Here is a 17,221-nt window from a genome sequence, read left to right as displayed (position 1 = left end):
CACTGAAAGTGTGATAAGAGACCTTGGGACACAGGTGGACAGCAGTCTCTCCTTTGATAATCACATTGCCACAGTAGTCAGGAAATCCTTCTACATGGCACACCTCATCACAAAAGGTTTCTCATCCAGAAAAAAAGAGGTCATTGTTCCCCTCTACTCATCACTCATTAGACCCATTATAGAGTACAACGTCCCTTTTGGTATGTACCTCACAAGACATCTACAACAACTGGAAAGGCCACAGAAATACCTCACAAAGACGATTATCAGCCTCAAACAGATGCCCTATGCAGACCGACTCAAAAAACTCCAGCTTTACTCCGTCGCATATTGCCTACTCAGAGGTGATCTCTGCCTAACATACAAAGCTATGTCAAACCCAGAGCTGTTGACATGCTCCACTTAAAGAAATCCCAATCCCTCCGAGTTACACGCTCTAGGGACCTAAACCTTGTCACCACAATAAACAGAACATGCTGGAAGGATAGATTCCTGTCCCAGAGACTTCCCATACTCTGGAATAAACTACCTATCTATATCAAACAAAGCTTCTCATTAAGACTCTTCAAGAAAAATCTTGATGATTGGATGGGAAATAGGAAATTCACCCCGGGGATCACCTCTGTGGCTCTGCTCGATAGTGGCACAGGAAAATAATTTTCTTGGGTGGCAAAAGCCAGGGTACCTTTTTGGCTGGGCTTGTATAGGCCCCAGGGCCGATAGCCTAGTACCTACCTATGAACCTCCTTACAGCCAGATCACTAAGTGTCCTCATCTCCTTATGCCCCTCCCATAGCCGGCCTTAGGCAAAGGCCAACTAGGCGACCGCCTAGGGCGCCGCTCTATCAGGGGCACTTTTCCAGTAATCTGGTTGGTGTAGGTAGACCAGGATGGGGGCACCAGGTGGTGGGAGGGGGCACTATGGTCCCCTTTTGCCTAGGGCAACAGTTGACCAAAGGCCGTCCCTGCGGGCCCCTCCTCATATGTAAATTGTTTTCCCCTTCCTTCCTGTACCTCATTCAACTTGCTGACTTTATTCTTCCTTTCTTGGCTAATTTGCACAGGTTCAACACATTGACTGATCATAGAAAATGCAAAGCCATTACACTAATATTGGTTAACTGGTAAATTATGTTTGTGGTGGTTAAGGGATATTATCTGTTGTTCTGGTGTTTGATGAAGAGGAATACATTTTTTTTTCCTCAAAGCAAAGTTAATGTTTCTGTGGACTAAGTTGTATGGATTTTAAAAATGAGCTTTATCCTCTTAAATCTACAGGTGTTTGTAGTAGTGGGTAGTCACTAATTAAGAGTATTGATTTTTCTTCTCTAACTTTTCATTTCTTTTTCCTGTGGGTTTTATACTGCCGTCTCTCAGTAATGCAAAAGTTGATATTTCCATAGTTTAGCTTAAGACCAAGAAAGCTGGCAGTTGTTATGATAAAATGATAACCATCATCTAAATGACTCTCCTTCAGAAAAATAAGATGCAAAAAAAAAAAAAAAACTCATAGACTATTACTTGTTATTTTGATCCACCTGGACAAAATCATATACAAAGATTCTATTAACTACTCAGATCTTCTGTTATACATTTTAAAGATCCAGTTCAACATGTGTAGCCCTTAAGATAAGGCCCCGAATGTAAGTTTAACTTAACTGATTATGAGAAATTGCTTTAGACTTGTCTCTATTTTTCTCTAATTAAATTATTACATACTATATTATGTAATTATACAAGGTGAAAATAGCATCATGTTCTTTTGTACTTTGATTTTTGTACAATGATGACTAGTGATTGCACAAAATGAACCATTTTCTAGACAAGATCATCACCTTGTGATGGAGGATGGAACTAGTTTAGGCTTGAGATAATCTTAAAGCTGTCAGTATACATAGCAGACTTAAGGCAGCCATGGAAGACTGCACAAATCCTCAAAGAATGCCTTTATAATGACTGCATGATTGTTATACTGTATGGACATCATGGTTGCTTAGTAGTAAATGTAACTGTCCAAGGTTCAGTCATGATTTCCTGTTGCTGTCTGTATGGAATTTTGTATGTTCTCTGGATAATCTAGTTTCCTCACACCTTCTTAATACACACTGTTGAAAATGGATGCTATTAACTCGCAGTATATATCCCATGTATTATCGTGTTTATAACTAGGGTCACTGGTGAAAGGGGCCCTCACTAGTTCATTTCACTTACCTGGTACAATATCAAATGTGCATTTTCTGGATGGTGTAAACTTATTTCCACCATGACTGTAGCAATCTACTTCCTGGGTCTTCCTTTAATAACCACATTTACATCTAGTTAATAACCAAATTTATATCTAGTTAATTGCTTACACCCATTTTATCTTAGAATATAATACAAACACTGTTTATCTCTTAGGAGTTCCTTCTGTTACACACGGTCATGACATACTTTGAACTGTTTTTTTATCCATGTTTAGTGTTTTTCTGTTTCAGTGTTTCAACTGTTTGCTGTTTGAGACTGTTTTTCTGCACTTGGTGTTGTCTAGTACTTGTGTACTTTACAGCATAGGCAGATTCAGATTGGCTGAATCTAGACTGTTTGGCATTATCTGAGCATTAAAACCAGCCATCTTACATTACATTGTAGCAGAACAATGTAATGAAGGACCGATCTAAGTTGGAGATTGTTGGAATAAGGCTCAGTATTGAGCATTTGCTTTGGCCAGCTTGTTTGAAAATTGCTTAACTTGTTTTAAAAATGGGTTCCCACAGTTGCTACATAAGCCCCACATCTGTGCACGTTGGTACCCGTTTTAACACAACTCCACAATGTTTGGTGACCAGCCACTGCTTTAATATCTTCATATGAGCAATCCGAGGCATCTGTTTGCATGTAGGGCACCTTCGCACAGCACAATGCAGTAGAGGTAACCATTGGCAGTTATAGACACAAAAGCTAAAATAGATGTATCTTCCCTTAGAAGCTGTCAGTGTTTCAACTGAGGGTCCCTTAAATTTCACTGAGAGAGCTCCTCAGCTGGGCTTTCTACTGCATTTGCTATTTTAATTGAAATCTGCTAATACCTAATATTTTCGTACTCCTTGAGAACCCCATTAGTATAGACCCAGCATTAAGCCTCCAATTAAACCACATCCTTCCTCATTAAAGTAAGAAAATGTGCACCTAGTATTTTGGGTGGTTAGTATGGGTATCCTGGGGCAGTGTAGCAATTGCCTCATGTACACTGACAACCCATTACTCCTAAACCACTCAAGCCCAATTTGTGAGAGATGCATATACAGTAAGAATTTGGAATCCTTGCTCTCTCATTTACAGAACTGTGACACTGAACAGGTTCTCAGCCCACATACTACACCTCCTGCACAAACCAAGCTCTCGATACATAAACCATCATATGCAGAGGTACTGACTAGAAATTTACCTAAACACCAGAGACCTCCAAAACACAAACATGCTACACCTAATACAGTACCTACAGCACTCTGTACACATAAAACCACAAGCACAAGTGTTGCACCAAACAAGCCTCTAAGGCAAAGCACATCTAAACCAAATTTTTTGGTCATAGGTGATTCCATAGTGAGACACACTGATGTCCAACTCACCACCAGGCTGGACAAGTAGTAGGTTATGGTCAGCTGTCTGTCAGGTGCCAAGATCTGCCAAATCACACATGCACTCAAGTATCTCCACAAAAACGTGCCGTTATGACTCCATCATAGTTCATGTTGGTGTGAATGACTTCAGCTGTACCTCACTGGACTATATGAAGAGAGACATGACTGAGCTCTCTGAATATGTGCCTCAGGCAGGTATATCCCTAGCCTTAAGCAGCATACTACCTTCACCTAAGATAATACAACAATATAAACAAAAAATTATTGACTTTAACAATTAGCTTAGTTTCTGGTGTCATTCTAAGGGGATCCAATACTTGTCAGCCTGGGATGACATGGTAGATAGACCATGCTGATTTGCCAGAGATGGTCTTTATCTGTCACCTCTGGTATTTTGGTTACTGGCTAAGGCTCTTGTCTCCCCATAGTGCCTTTTTAGGCAATGTCACAACAACAAGATTCCAGATGTAAAAATATCTTCAAAAAGCAATCTCAAGGTTATGCCGCTAAATGCTAGGAGTCTAAACCTAAAAATGCACTCACTGGAAACAGCCCTCACCTTAGAAGATGCTGACATTTGTGTAGGCACACAGACTAGGTTTAAGGCCACAGAAAGCACCCAGTCATACCGGGTTATAATGCCTTCCACACATACAGACCACAAACTAAAAGTGTGATAACTAAAGGAGGTGGAGTATCAATATTCATCAAAGATAAATACACCTCTAGATTGGTTAAACAAAACAATTCCCATGAACTAATCAATGTTCAATTGACTGTAGGTAAGACTCCTCTCCATGTTATTGCCAGTTATAGGCTCCCCTCCATGAACCAGGATACCCACACTGTATACTTAGATCTACTTGAATCGCTCAAGATACAACCAAACACCCTGGTTTTACATGACTTTAAGTACCCTTCCATAGATTGGGTAAATTATACATGTACTAACACACTTGCTCAAGTTCTTGGAGTGCATCACTTCCTAGGCCCTGGACCAGTTGGTTGATACCCCCCACAAGAAGGGCAAACATTCTGCATCTGGTGCTCACTAACATGGGTGATCATTCCACCACCCCATGTGCGCAGCCCTCCCTAGTGAGATCTGATCATAAATCAGTCTCATTAGAAGTAACAGTAACATCTGAGCCCCCATTAGCAGCAGCTAGACTAAAAGTCTTCTCCAAAGCCAATTACAACCTAGTACATGTTGGCATTAATAGCTTCATAGCCCCTGCCCTAACAGGTGACATGGACACCTATACTAGGATTTACACCGATGCCTTGTATAAGCATCTATGCAAATATATTGACTCAGCCATACCTGATAGGACCAAAACAAGATCCTCAAGAAAGAACAAGCCTGCCTGGTGGACAATCGCCATTAACATGCTATACAATAAGAGAAAGAAATTGCTGTCCAAGAACAGGAAGGAATGGTCTCTGAATTGGAAACATTCCCTCTTTGGCTTAAACAAGCAAATAGGCCACCTTGTAAGACATTCTAAAGCTAACTATGAATCCAAATTAGCCACCTTTGCTAAGGATAACCATAAGGCGTTCTTTAGCTATGTCAGAAACCTAAAAGGAAAAACCTGCATCTGTGAAGAACTGGTTGCTAATGGCACCACACATACTAAACCTGCCTAAATAGCCAACCTGCGAGCTTACAGGTTCAGTGAAAACTTCTCCTCCCTTTCCCTGCCACATATCCCCAAAGCATCCCTACCATCTGCCCACCACCTAGAATCTCCAAGTCATAAATGCCATCTCCAAATCCAAAAATACAGCTTCCATGGGACCTAATAATATCCTGGGCTCCATTCTAAATGGTTGCTTTTGGTGGTTCAAATTGTTGTTGTTTTCTTAAACTTGGTGGCTTTTGAGTTGCCCGCCCCTACTATAAATTTAATTTTGGACACTCCTTCCAATTTCATCTCATCAGTTCATTTTACTGCGTACAGAGAGATAATTTGGGAAGACCCACCCCTTAGTTTCTTAACCGTGAATTATCTTCTGTTTCCTCCCTTCCTACTCAGCTTTAAATAAATCGCACTTTATTCAGCTGCTTTTACTGTATTGGCGTTTCTTCCTACTTTATTACTTTGTTTTGCTTTTGCTGCCTATTCTTAGTGTTCAATTGCATTTATTCTACTGCATTTATTACTGCTTGTTAGTAGCCTAATTAAGTTGTAACTGTTATTCTAAGCCTGTTGGCTTTGGTTTAAGCACTTGGGCTTCAGGCCAGTTGTTTTACATTCAGAAGACCACTCTGGCAGGAGAGGTAGCTTATATCCTTCTAAGTTGGGTACTGTTGGTTGAAAGCTTAGTATGTCTGCTATTCTAAGTATATTATTTATGTTTTAAGCGCTTGGGCTTCAGGCCATTTATTTTACATTAAGAAGGTTAGTGGTCTACACTCTTGTGGAAGGAGAGGGCAGCTTCTGCCCTTCTTAGCTGGGAATTGCTGGTTGAAGGCTTATTGTGCATGCTTATTTGAACTTTTTTTTCCTGAAATTGTTGCACTTTGTTTGCTGGAGAATAGGCTAGATTCCAACCTGCTGAATCTAGTTCTTTTTGTATAACCTGAGGACTAAACCATGCTATCTTTTGTTGGAGTGGCAGGAGTGTGCAGTTAGAATTCATCTGATTGAAGTTTACTGCAACAGGGCTTAGTTTTCAGTTTTTTGTTGGTTAATTTATTTAGATCTGTTTGCCCTCATTTGCTACATAAGCACTACATTCGCACATCGCACAGTGCTGCACAGTGGTAGGCACCATTGATGGTTATAGACGCAAACACTTTTGCCTGCAAATTTTCCCTTAATACTCTGCTGGTGCTCCATTGGTGAATTCTCATGATTGTCCCTCACTGACAAGTGATACATCAGTGAAGGTCCTGAGGTACCAACATAGATTCTACCCACAAGCCCTTTGTATTTTTTATGTCCACTTCTCCTGTCCTCTACTTTACCTGGTCCTTCCTGTCTTCTTTCCATTTTCTGACCACATCAGCCTACCTAGCATTATGGAAAGACAATTTCCCACAGTTTCTCCAGCCAGCCTGGTAGACAAGGGCATCCTGAGGCAATGCAGCAGTTGCCTCATGTACACTGATAACCCACTTCTTCTAGTCCACACAAATTCATTATATGAGAGGTGCATCTATATCAAGAGCCTAGAATCCAGGCTATCTCACTCACTAGTCAGTTCATCTGATACTAAGCAGGTTGTCAGCATACACTCCTCACCTCCTTTACCTACCAAACCAACAACACATAAACCTACATATGTGGAGGTCCTTACAAGAAGCTAACCTAAACAGCAGAGACCTCGCAAACACATCCACAAGCACACTTCACAAAATACGTCCTCTGCAGAACATAGTACACATAATATATCACACAACAGTGTCTCACCAGTCAGCCAGTAAGGCATAACAAAAAAACAAAAACTCACAAAACTAAATAAAAAATCCCAAAGTCAGTCAACAAATGTGGAAACAGCATGAAGAATGACTGTAGCCTGCATTCAAGTACTCAAAAGGTGCAAGCACCACTTTAATACATAAAACAATAAAGACTGGTTAGCACTTTCATTTCACAATGTGTAAAACTTCGTCAGACAAACAAAGTTCACCACTGTCACTTCCTTTATGCTTTACCATCCATTCTCATTGGTTGCTTCACATTGATACTGAATTTAAAATAACTCACACATTAACTAATCAAATGCTGTAAGGGAACCACTACACAATGAATCCATACACTTACTTAACATTAAAAAAAAACACAATGGGTTGCTAAAATGTTGCATGCACAGATGCATAATTAAATTACTCTTTAAAACAAGCTATATAAGCAAAAACATATTTTTAACTTTCTCATAATTATTGCTTACACTTTTGTATAATATTTTGTGTAATCTATTTATGATACAAATACAAACATCTTAATCATAGGTGACTCAATTGTGAGACACACAGATATCCCTCTCACCAGGTTGGAGAAGGAAAAGGTCACGGTCAGCTGTCTGTCAGGTGCCAGGATCCACCACATCACACACACTCTCACGTTTCTCAGCAAAAGACACTGTTATGATTCCATCATAGTCCATGTTGGTGTGAATGACTTGAGCAGTACCTTGTGGACTATATGCAGAGAGACATGACTGAGCTCTTGGATTATGTGTCTCAGGCAGGTATGTCCCTAGCCTTAAGCATCATTTTATCTTCGCCTAGGATGGTACCTCAATATAAACACAATTAATTGACATCAACAATTGGCTTAGTTTCTGGTGTCATTCAGAGGGGATACAATATCTGTCAGCGTGGGATGACATGGTCAATAGACCTCAATGTTTTGTACACATGGCCTTCATCTGTCACCCCTGGGATTTTGGTTACTGGCTAAGGCTCATGCCATACCCATAGTGCCTTTTTAGGTAATGTCACAATTCCTGATGTAAAAAAAACATCTAAAAACAACCTCGAGGTTATGCTGCTAAATGCTAGGAGTCTAAACCAGAAACTGCACTCACTGGAAGCAGTCCTCACCCTGGAAAATGCTGATATTTGATCAGTCACTGAGACTTGGTTTAAGGCTGTGGAGAGTACCCCAGCAATACCAGGTTACATTTCTTTCCACACGTTCAGACCGCAAACTGAAGGCATGAGAACTAAAGAAGGTATTGTATCAATATTCATTAAAAATAAATACACCTCCAGATTGGTTAAACAGCTCAATTACCTTGATTACTTCAGGTGCAATTGACTGTATGTAAGACCCCTCTTCAGATCATTGCCAGATATAGGACCCCCTCCATGAATCACAACATCCACTCATCGTACTTGAATCTACTTGAGTCAGTCAAGATACAACCAAGCACCCTGGTTTGGGTAAATTATATGTGTTCTAACTCACTTGCCAAAAGGTTCCTGGACTTTAACTCCAATGCCCTGGACCAACTGGTTGACACACCCACAAGGGGATCATCCCTGTTGATATCTGACCACAAATCAGTCTTGCTAGAAGTAACTATAACACAAGCCTCCCCCCCTTAGCAACAAGTAGAGTAAAACATTTCTCCAAGGCCAATTACAACTGCTTATGTGACAGCATAAATAGCTTCCTAGCCCATCCCCCCAATGATGAAACAGACACCTATGTTGAGTTCTACACTAAGGCTTTATACAAGCACCTATACAATTATATTGACTCTGCTCTACCTGATGGAACCAAAGCAAGATCTTTAAGGAAAGACACACCTGCCTGGTGGACAACTGCCATTAATAGGCTATACAATAGGAGAAAGAAATTGCTATGTAAGAGGAGGAAGAAATGATCTCAAAACTGGAAACACTCCCTCCTCAACTTAAACAAGCAAATAAGACTCCTAGTGAAGTCTTCCAAAGTTAACTATGAATTCAAGTTAGCTTCCCTAACTAAGGATAACCGCAAGGCATTTTAGTTACATCCGTAACCTCAAAGGCAAGGCCCGGATTTGTGCTGAACTCATAGTTAATGGTAGTACATATATACATATATATATATATATATATATATATATATATATATATATATATATAAACATATATATATATATATATATATATATATATATATATATATATATATATATATATATATATATATATATATATATATATATATACACACATATAAAATGTGGATATAGCAAACCTGTTGGTTGACAGGTTCAGTGAAAACTTCACTCCCAGTCCTCATCACATATAACCCAAAGCATCCATAATACCTGTCCCCCACCTAGCATCTCTGAGGAGCAGGTCTTAAATGGCCTCTTCAAAAACAAAACAGCCTCTTTTGCACTAGACAACATCCTGTGCTGTGTTCTACATGGGTTAAAACAGGAATTAGCATCATCATTGTGCATGCTTTTCAATCACAGATTAAGCACTGGTTTCATCCTAGTGGAATGGAAAACAGCTACTGTCATCTCTTTGCACAAAGGGGGTGCATCCATGGACTCCAAAAACTATAGATCCCTTAGCCTGACCAGCTTTATCTGCAAGGTCATGTAATGAATAATTATGGACCTTATTAACAAAGATATAGGGAATTCCCAAATACTCTACCCCACCCAGTTTGGCTTTGTAAAGGGGAGACCCTACCTCTTCAACTTGGTGAACTTCTTTGAGACAGTCAGCAAAGCCCTGGATGAAGGCAGATCCATCCATATGGCCTACCTGGACCTGACCAAGACCTTTGACACTATTCCCCACTCAAGCATCATTGATAAACTCACCTAGCTGGAGATCAACTCATATATTGTCAGGGTGGTTTCAAACTGGCTCACTGAGAGAATGTACACAGTCAAAATAGGTAACTCTACCTCTACCAGCAGTCCCATAACCAGTGGTGCTCCACAGGGTTTGGTGCTGTGGCCCCTATGGTTTGGAATCTATTTCTCAGATGTACAGGCTAAAACAAAAGGCGTATGGCTGACAGTTTTCTGATGATTGCAAACTGGGCGCAGTCATCGAGTGCCCAAGCTATGTCAACATCTAACAAGAGGGACTTACACAGACAAACAACTGGTGCCAAATTCATGGGCTAAAACAAAATTCAATGCACAAAATGCATTATCATCACCTTCAGCAAAGGCAAAAATCCCTGCAGATTACCACATTAATGACAGCACCCTAAGCACACAATCAGTGGTGAGAGATTTGGGCACACAGGTTGACAGCAACATTTCCTTTGACCACCATGTATGCACAGTGGTAAGAAAGGCTTTCTACATTGCCCACCTCATAAGCAAGGGCATTGCATCAAGAAAAAAAAAGAGGTTATAACCCTCCTGTACTCCTCACTCATCAGGCCAGTAACAAAGTACAATGCTACTTTTAGTATGTACCTTACCAGTCACCTGCAACAACTGGAAAAACCTCAAAGGTTTCTTATAAAGAAAAGTCAGTGTCTTCAATGTATGTCATATGTTGTCAGACTGAAATTACTGTCACTATACTCTGTATCTTACAGACTACTCAAAGGTGATCTCTGCCTTGCATATAAAGCAATCTCTGATCCTGCTTTAATGGAAATGCTGCACATTTCGTAAATCAAATGGTATAAGATGCACTCGTTCTAGGTAACTCAACCTAGTATGTGACATAGCTTTATAGGTAGGTACTAGGCTAGTGGCCTTAGGGCCTATATAAGCCCAGTCAAAAAGGTACCCTGGCTTTCATCACCCAAGAAAGTTATTTTCCTGTGCCCCTGTTGAGCAGAGCCACAGAAGTGATCCCGGGGTGAATTTCCTATTTCCCATCCAATCATCAAGATTTTTCTTGAAGAGTGCTATTAAGGAGCTTTGTTTGATATACATAGGTAGATTGTTCCAGAGTATGGGAAGTCTCTGGGACAGGAATTTATCTCTCCAGCATGTTCTGTTTATTGTGGTGACAAGTTTTAGGTCCCTAGAGCATGTAGCTCGGAGAGATTGGTATTTCTTTCAGTGGAGCATGTCCAACAGCTCTGGGTTTGACATAGCTTTGTATGTTAGGCAGAGATCGCCTCTGAGTAGGCAATATGCGACGGAGTAAAGCTGGAGTTTTTTGAGATGGTCTGCGTAGGGCATCTGAGGCCAGTAATCCTCTTTGTGAGGTATTTCTCCGGCCCTTCCAGTTGTTGTAGATGTCTTGTGAAGTACATACCAAAAGGGGCATTGTACTCTATAATGGGTCTAATGAGTGATGAGTAGAGGGGAACAATTACCTCTTTTTTCCTGGATGAGAAACCTTTTGTGATGAGGTATGCCATGTTGAAGGATTTCCTGACTACTGTGGCAATGTGATTATCAAAGGAGAGACTACTGTCCACCTGTGTCCCAAGGTCTCTTATCACACTTTCTGTGTTAAGTAGACTACCGCCTTTGTGGTAGTTCATGGGTACAGAGTTTTTACCAAAAGGGATAACAATGCACTTTTTGGCATTGAGCTTGAGGCCATGGCTTTGACACCAGGCATCTGTCTCAGTGAGGCCCCTTTGTAGGATGTCAACATCATTAGGAGTTTTGATTATGGCTCCTAGTTTGCAGTCATCTGCAAACTTCATTCTCCAAAGACCTTCTGTATTAGCCTGTATTTCAGAGAAGTAGATACCAAACAGGAAAGTACCCAGGAGTGAACCCTGTGGTACTCCACTTGTCACTGGTCTGAAGTCAGATTTGGAGTCTGCTACTTTCACAGTGTGGGTTCTGTCAGTGAGATATTTGGCAACCCGTCTTGTGACATAGGGATTTATACCTAGTTTAGTGAGTTTATCTATAATTCCAGAGTGGGGGTTGGTGTTGAAAGCCTTGGCGAGATCTAGATAGGCTGTGTGAACCACCTTACCCTCATCTATGGCTTTGGTGACTGCTTCAAAGAAGTCTATCAGGTTTAGGAGACATAATCTGCATTTTACAAGCCAAACTGGGTGGGGTCCAGAGTTTGGAGATTAACAATGTCTTTGTTTATAAGTTCCATAATGATACGTTCCATGGCCTTGCAGACCAGGCTCGTCAGGCTAATTGGTCGGTAGTTCCCAGGGTCCGTGGAGTGGGATAACTGTTGCTGTGCACCATTCAATGGGCACAAAGCCTGAGGTGAGGCTATGACTGAACAAGGTACTTAGGTGGGGTGCCACTTTGTTCTGTAGTTTGTGTAGAACGCAGCCTGGGATATTGTCAGGTTCCATGGATGCTGTGTTCTTCGCTTTGGAGAGTGTGGTTTTTAACTATGCAGCCATGATTACAGTAACTTTGCATTCTTCTGGTGTAGAGATGGACCCTTTAGGGGGTGAGGGGGGGGGGGTAAAGTTAGCACTGAACCTATCTGCCAGGATTTTGGCAATATCAGTTGGTTCTGTATATTTAGTGCTCTTGTGATGTAACTCAGAGCAGATCTGAGTGTTGCCATTGAGATTCTTGACATAGCTATTGAATGTTTTGTGGTTGTCTTTAGAAACAGTGATGACTTTGTTTCCTTAACTAGGTTTGGAGGATTTTATGAGGGATCTCAGCTACTTACTGAGGCTGAACACGGAGTTCCTCCAATCATGAGATTTTGCTCCTTTTTGCAGTAGTTTCTTTCTTCTCTTGTAGAGTTTCTTTATGGCAGGGGACCACCAGATTGGCTTCCTTTTCTTTGGAGGATAGTGTCTTAGTTCTGTTATGGATAGCATGATTCATGCACTCGTGTAAGTGCTTATAAAGTGCATTTGTGTAGGATTCAGCAGTCATACCTCTACTGTCTGTCTGCATGGGTGTAGTGAAGTTTGCCACTTCTGTCTTAAGAAGCGTGAAGTTGGCTTTGTAGAAATTTTTTACGGTGGTTTCCCTAATGGGGGGTGCGGGCGGGATGTGGATGTCTAGGGTGATTAGCTTGTGGTCAGATCTGACCAACAAGGAATTGACCTCTGTTGTGGAACACCAGTCGCCCATATTGGTAATGACCAGGTCTAGCATATTGCTGCACCTGGTGGGGCTGTGGATAAGTTGATCCAAGGCACTGGAATTTATGAATTTCAGAAAATGTTGAGCAAAAGAGTTGGTACATGAGTAGTTTTCCCAGTTAATGGTGGGGTAGTTGAAATCACCCATTATTATGGTGTTAGGTTGTACCCTAATATTTTCCAGTGTATCAAGAAATGAGGAATGGGAATCCTAGGGCATGGTGGGGGATCTCTAGCAAGCTACAATTTGGACTGTGGTCTTGCCCAGAGTTAGTTGCACTTGGATAATCTTGGATGCATTATGCTGAGCAACTAGCCTGGAGGTGTGGATATCCTTAATGAATATGGACATGCCTCCGACTTTAATGTTTTGGTCCAGGTTAGGTGGCTGAAAGGTGTGATATGAATTATAGCCTGGTAATGCAGAAGTGCTCTCTGGAGCTTTGAACCAGGTCTCTGTCACTGCACAGATGTCGATGTTCTCCATTTTAAGGCGTGCCTCGAATTAGTGAATTTTGAGGTTTAGACTTCTAGCATTGAGTAGCATTACCCTCAGATTTTTCTTGCTTGTACCTGTTACGGTGGTAAATTTGTTATTTGAGCCTTGCCTAAAAAAGGCACTGTAGGGGTGGGAAGTGCGTTAGCTAGTATCTGGAATCCCAAGGGCAACAGGTGCAGGCCAATTCTGGCAAAGCATCATGGTCTGTCGATCATGCCATCCCAGGCAAACAGATACTGGATCCCCTTAGAATGACACCAGAAGCTTAGCCAATTGTTGAAGTCAGTCATTTTGTCCTTGTACTGTGGTATCATTCTGGGTGATGGCAGGATGCTACTCAGGGCTAGGGTCATACTTGCCTGGGCTACAAGATCGGAGAGCTCCTCCATGTCTCTTTTTATGTAGTCCAGGGGGATACATCTTAGGTTATTCACACCAACATGGACAATGACAGAGTCATATTTGTACTTGTTGTGGAGTGACCTGAGTGTGTGCATTATGTGGTGGATCCTGGCACCCGACAGGCAGCTGACAGTAACTTTCTCCTTGTTTAACCCAGTGAGTGGAACATCAGTGTGCCTGACTATAGAGTCACCTATGACTAGAATGTTGTGTATGTTGTTATGCCTTATGGGCTGTGGTTGGGTGGTACACTGAGTTTGTGGGCTATGTGTCATTTGGGTTGTTTTGCGGGGTGGAAGTTGCTTGCGTTTCTGCTTTGGAGGTCTCTGTTACTTGGGCAGATTTTTATTTAGATCCTCTGTGAATGTAGGTGTGTGTTTTGTGTTTCTTGTGTGTGTTTTGGTGGTGTAGGTTTTGAGGGACTATGTGATGAGTGTGGTGCGGTGCAAGTGTTTACCCTCTCCTCATGACTGTCTAATCCAGTATTGGGTGAAGAGAGCTTTGCTTCCAGTTTGGCTATATAAGTGCATCAACAGGACTTGCTGGAGAGACAGATATATCTCGCAGAGGTTACCTGTCCTCTGGAATAAAACTTCCAATTCAGGTGAAACAGAGCCCCTCACTGACCCTTTTAAGCATAATTTAAATGACTGGATGGGAAACTGCAAATTCACCCCAGGAGTTTCACCTGTATCCCTCTTGGACGGGGGCAGTAGTTATTGACTTAGTTCTACTTACTATCCTGATATTCTTGGAAACAGGGGTTGTACTTGGCTAGGCTTGTAAGGGCCCTAGGGCCATTAGCCTAGTACCCTGCTATGATCATAAATTCCTATGATAAGTTCAAATTTTTCCCACAGACATCTTCGCTATTAGGCTGCTATCATTAAATATTCCACTGCTGCATTGCTTCATGCAGTGTTGCTCTGAACTGATAGAGCTGATAAAGAAGGAATAAACAAATAATTCTATCAGAAAATACATTACCTCTGACAGAAGACAGTTTTTTTAAAAACGTTGTCCCTTGCTAAAGTCAAACGCAATGACTGCCTCCTGCTTTGGAGGTCTTTTGAAATAAGAGAAAATAATAGTGTCTAAAAAAGGAGCTGTTATGCATCTGGTGTCAGAATATGACTGCTCTTATTTATCTGATATGAAACTCTGACTGCCTGTATGCTTATCTGATTTTGCAACATCAGAGTTTAACCCGGACATTTGTGGTCTGAACTAAACCCATTGCAATTTTTTTTTTTCAGAAAACTGCAAGTTTTGTATAACCTAATTTATTTTCCTAGCTCTAGAAACACCACATACCTAGGTAAATTATTCTAAATGCATAATAACCTTGTAAAGACTAGATGTCCAGTCAGACTTCATACACAGTCATATGTATGTCTACTCTTTTCTTGCGGTTGCTATTTGCTGTTACATAGATTTAAAGAGGAATTATCACCAGATTGTTGTGTTTGGACTGTAAGCTTGTTTCCAATTCACTTTTGCTCAGACACCATTCCATTCATCCTCCCCATTAAATGCACATTTTCTGTCATTGATAGTACCCCCTTCCTCATAATCCATTCTCATTACTATTAGTAATATTAGGTATTATCATTACAGCAAACTCAGATTCTGGACTAATGTTTCACCAGTTCTCAAATCTGGAAACATACAAACTGATTTTGAAACATGACAGCTTTCTAGCTTACTTTACTTTTTTCTGCATTATTGTAAGTTTTTGCATATTTAATTTTATCTGTCTGTTTCTTGATATACATTTGTTCATGGAGAATTAAAACCCTTTTTCAGCAGATGCCCAGTGAGAAAGCTCCATGGCTGCAAATATAAAGTTATGCAAAATTGAATTAAAGAAAAACATTTTATAGGTTATAACAGAGACATACCAAGAGTTTAACAATGAATTAATTGCACTGCACAAGGCATATACAATAAAGTGAATGTTTTATAAAAAATATACAAAGATAGCTTTGGAGGTAGTACTCTGCTGTACATATAGTAAAGTGAATTTTTTATTTAAAAATGAATACAAAGAGTTTTTGTGGTTGCACTATATAATACACATAATTTATATATATATATATATATATATATATATATATATATATATATATATATATATATATATATATATATATATATAAAGACAGTATTAGAGATAGGCACTCAAGTAGTGAGGGGGATAATGATTATGGGGCACCTAGGCTGAGCTAATACAATTATGAAAGAATGAAAAGAAATAGAAATTAATACATAACTGAGCATTGGATAGGGATAGAGAAGATTAGTGTGCTATGAGAAAGAGATGCCATTCTGTAAACCATGTATTGGTGACATATATAGCAGAAGATATGAAGACGGAGGTAAGTATTCGTCAAAGTTGTGTTTTGGATAAGAAGCAGATGAACAGCTTGAATAGGTCAGTCATACATTAAGGATCCATTTTGATGATGGTTAGTTTAGAAGAAAAGACTTTGCACAGGGGAGATGCTTTAGTTGCTGGTAGAGGCTTTTTTACAAGCTGTTGAATGTACCTTTTTTGTCTCTCTGTTTTCAGAAAATGTAACTTCAAAAATAGTTAAGTTGAGAAAGCACCTGCCACCTCTGATGTAGGTCATCTCCCTCCCAAGTTAAATATATACCAACTCCATGGTTGCACTATAATGGAGAAAAAGGTGAAACCCAGAAAATGCACCGGCTGCTCATATAATACAAAACACTGCAGCAAAACTCACCATGACATAACATCCTGTCACTAACAACACATGCGACCAATGAGTCAGTGATTACTCGTAGGATAGCCAATAGTAGCTGTATGCTATTTTGTGGGAAAGGTAGAAAGAGAAGGAGGAGCTAGTTGGGTGCTTAGGAACACAGTCATTACCAGGTGCCAAGAAGGAAAGATTCTGTATCCTGTTTGAAAGTTTTTGATGCATTTATTTGATGGACAGAGTTTGGAAGGGAGATTCACTCTTTTGCCACATGGAAAGCATATATTAAGTCCCTATGAGAGCTGTGTGAGGGGAGTCACATCTGCCAGACATTGTGAGATGAAAGAAGAGTACAAACAAATGACCTCAAACTGAATTCCAAAAAATGCATCATCATCCTCTTTGGGGAAAGTGACATCCCCGCAAATTATCACATTAATAACAAGGTCCAAAGCACGCAATCAGTTGTGAGGGACTTGGTCATCCAGGTTGATA

This window comes from Protopterus annectens, chromosome 4.part1, assembly GCF_019279795.1.
Source record: "Protopterus annectens isolate FY-2018-M chromosome 4.part1, PAN1.0, whole genome shotgun sequence".
Lineage (NCBI taxonomy): Eukaryota > Metazoa > Chordata > Ceratodontiformes > Protopteridae > Protopterus > Protopterus annectens.
This window is presented reverse-complemented; position numbering follows the sequence as displayed.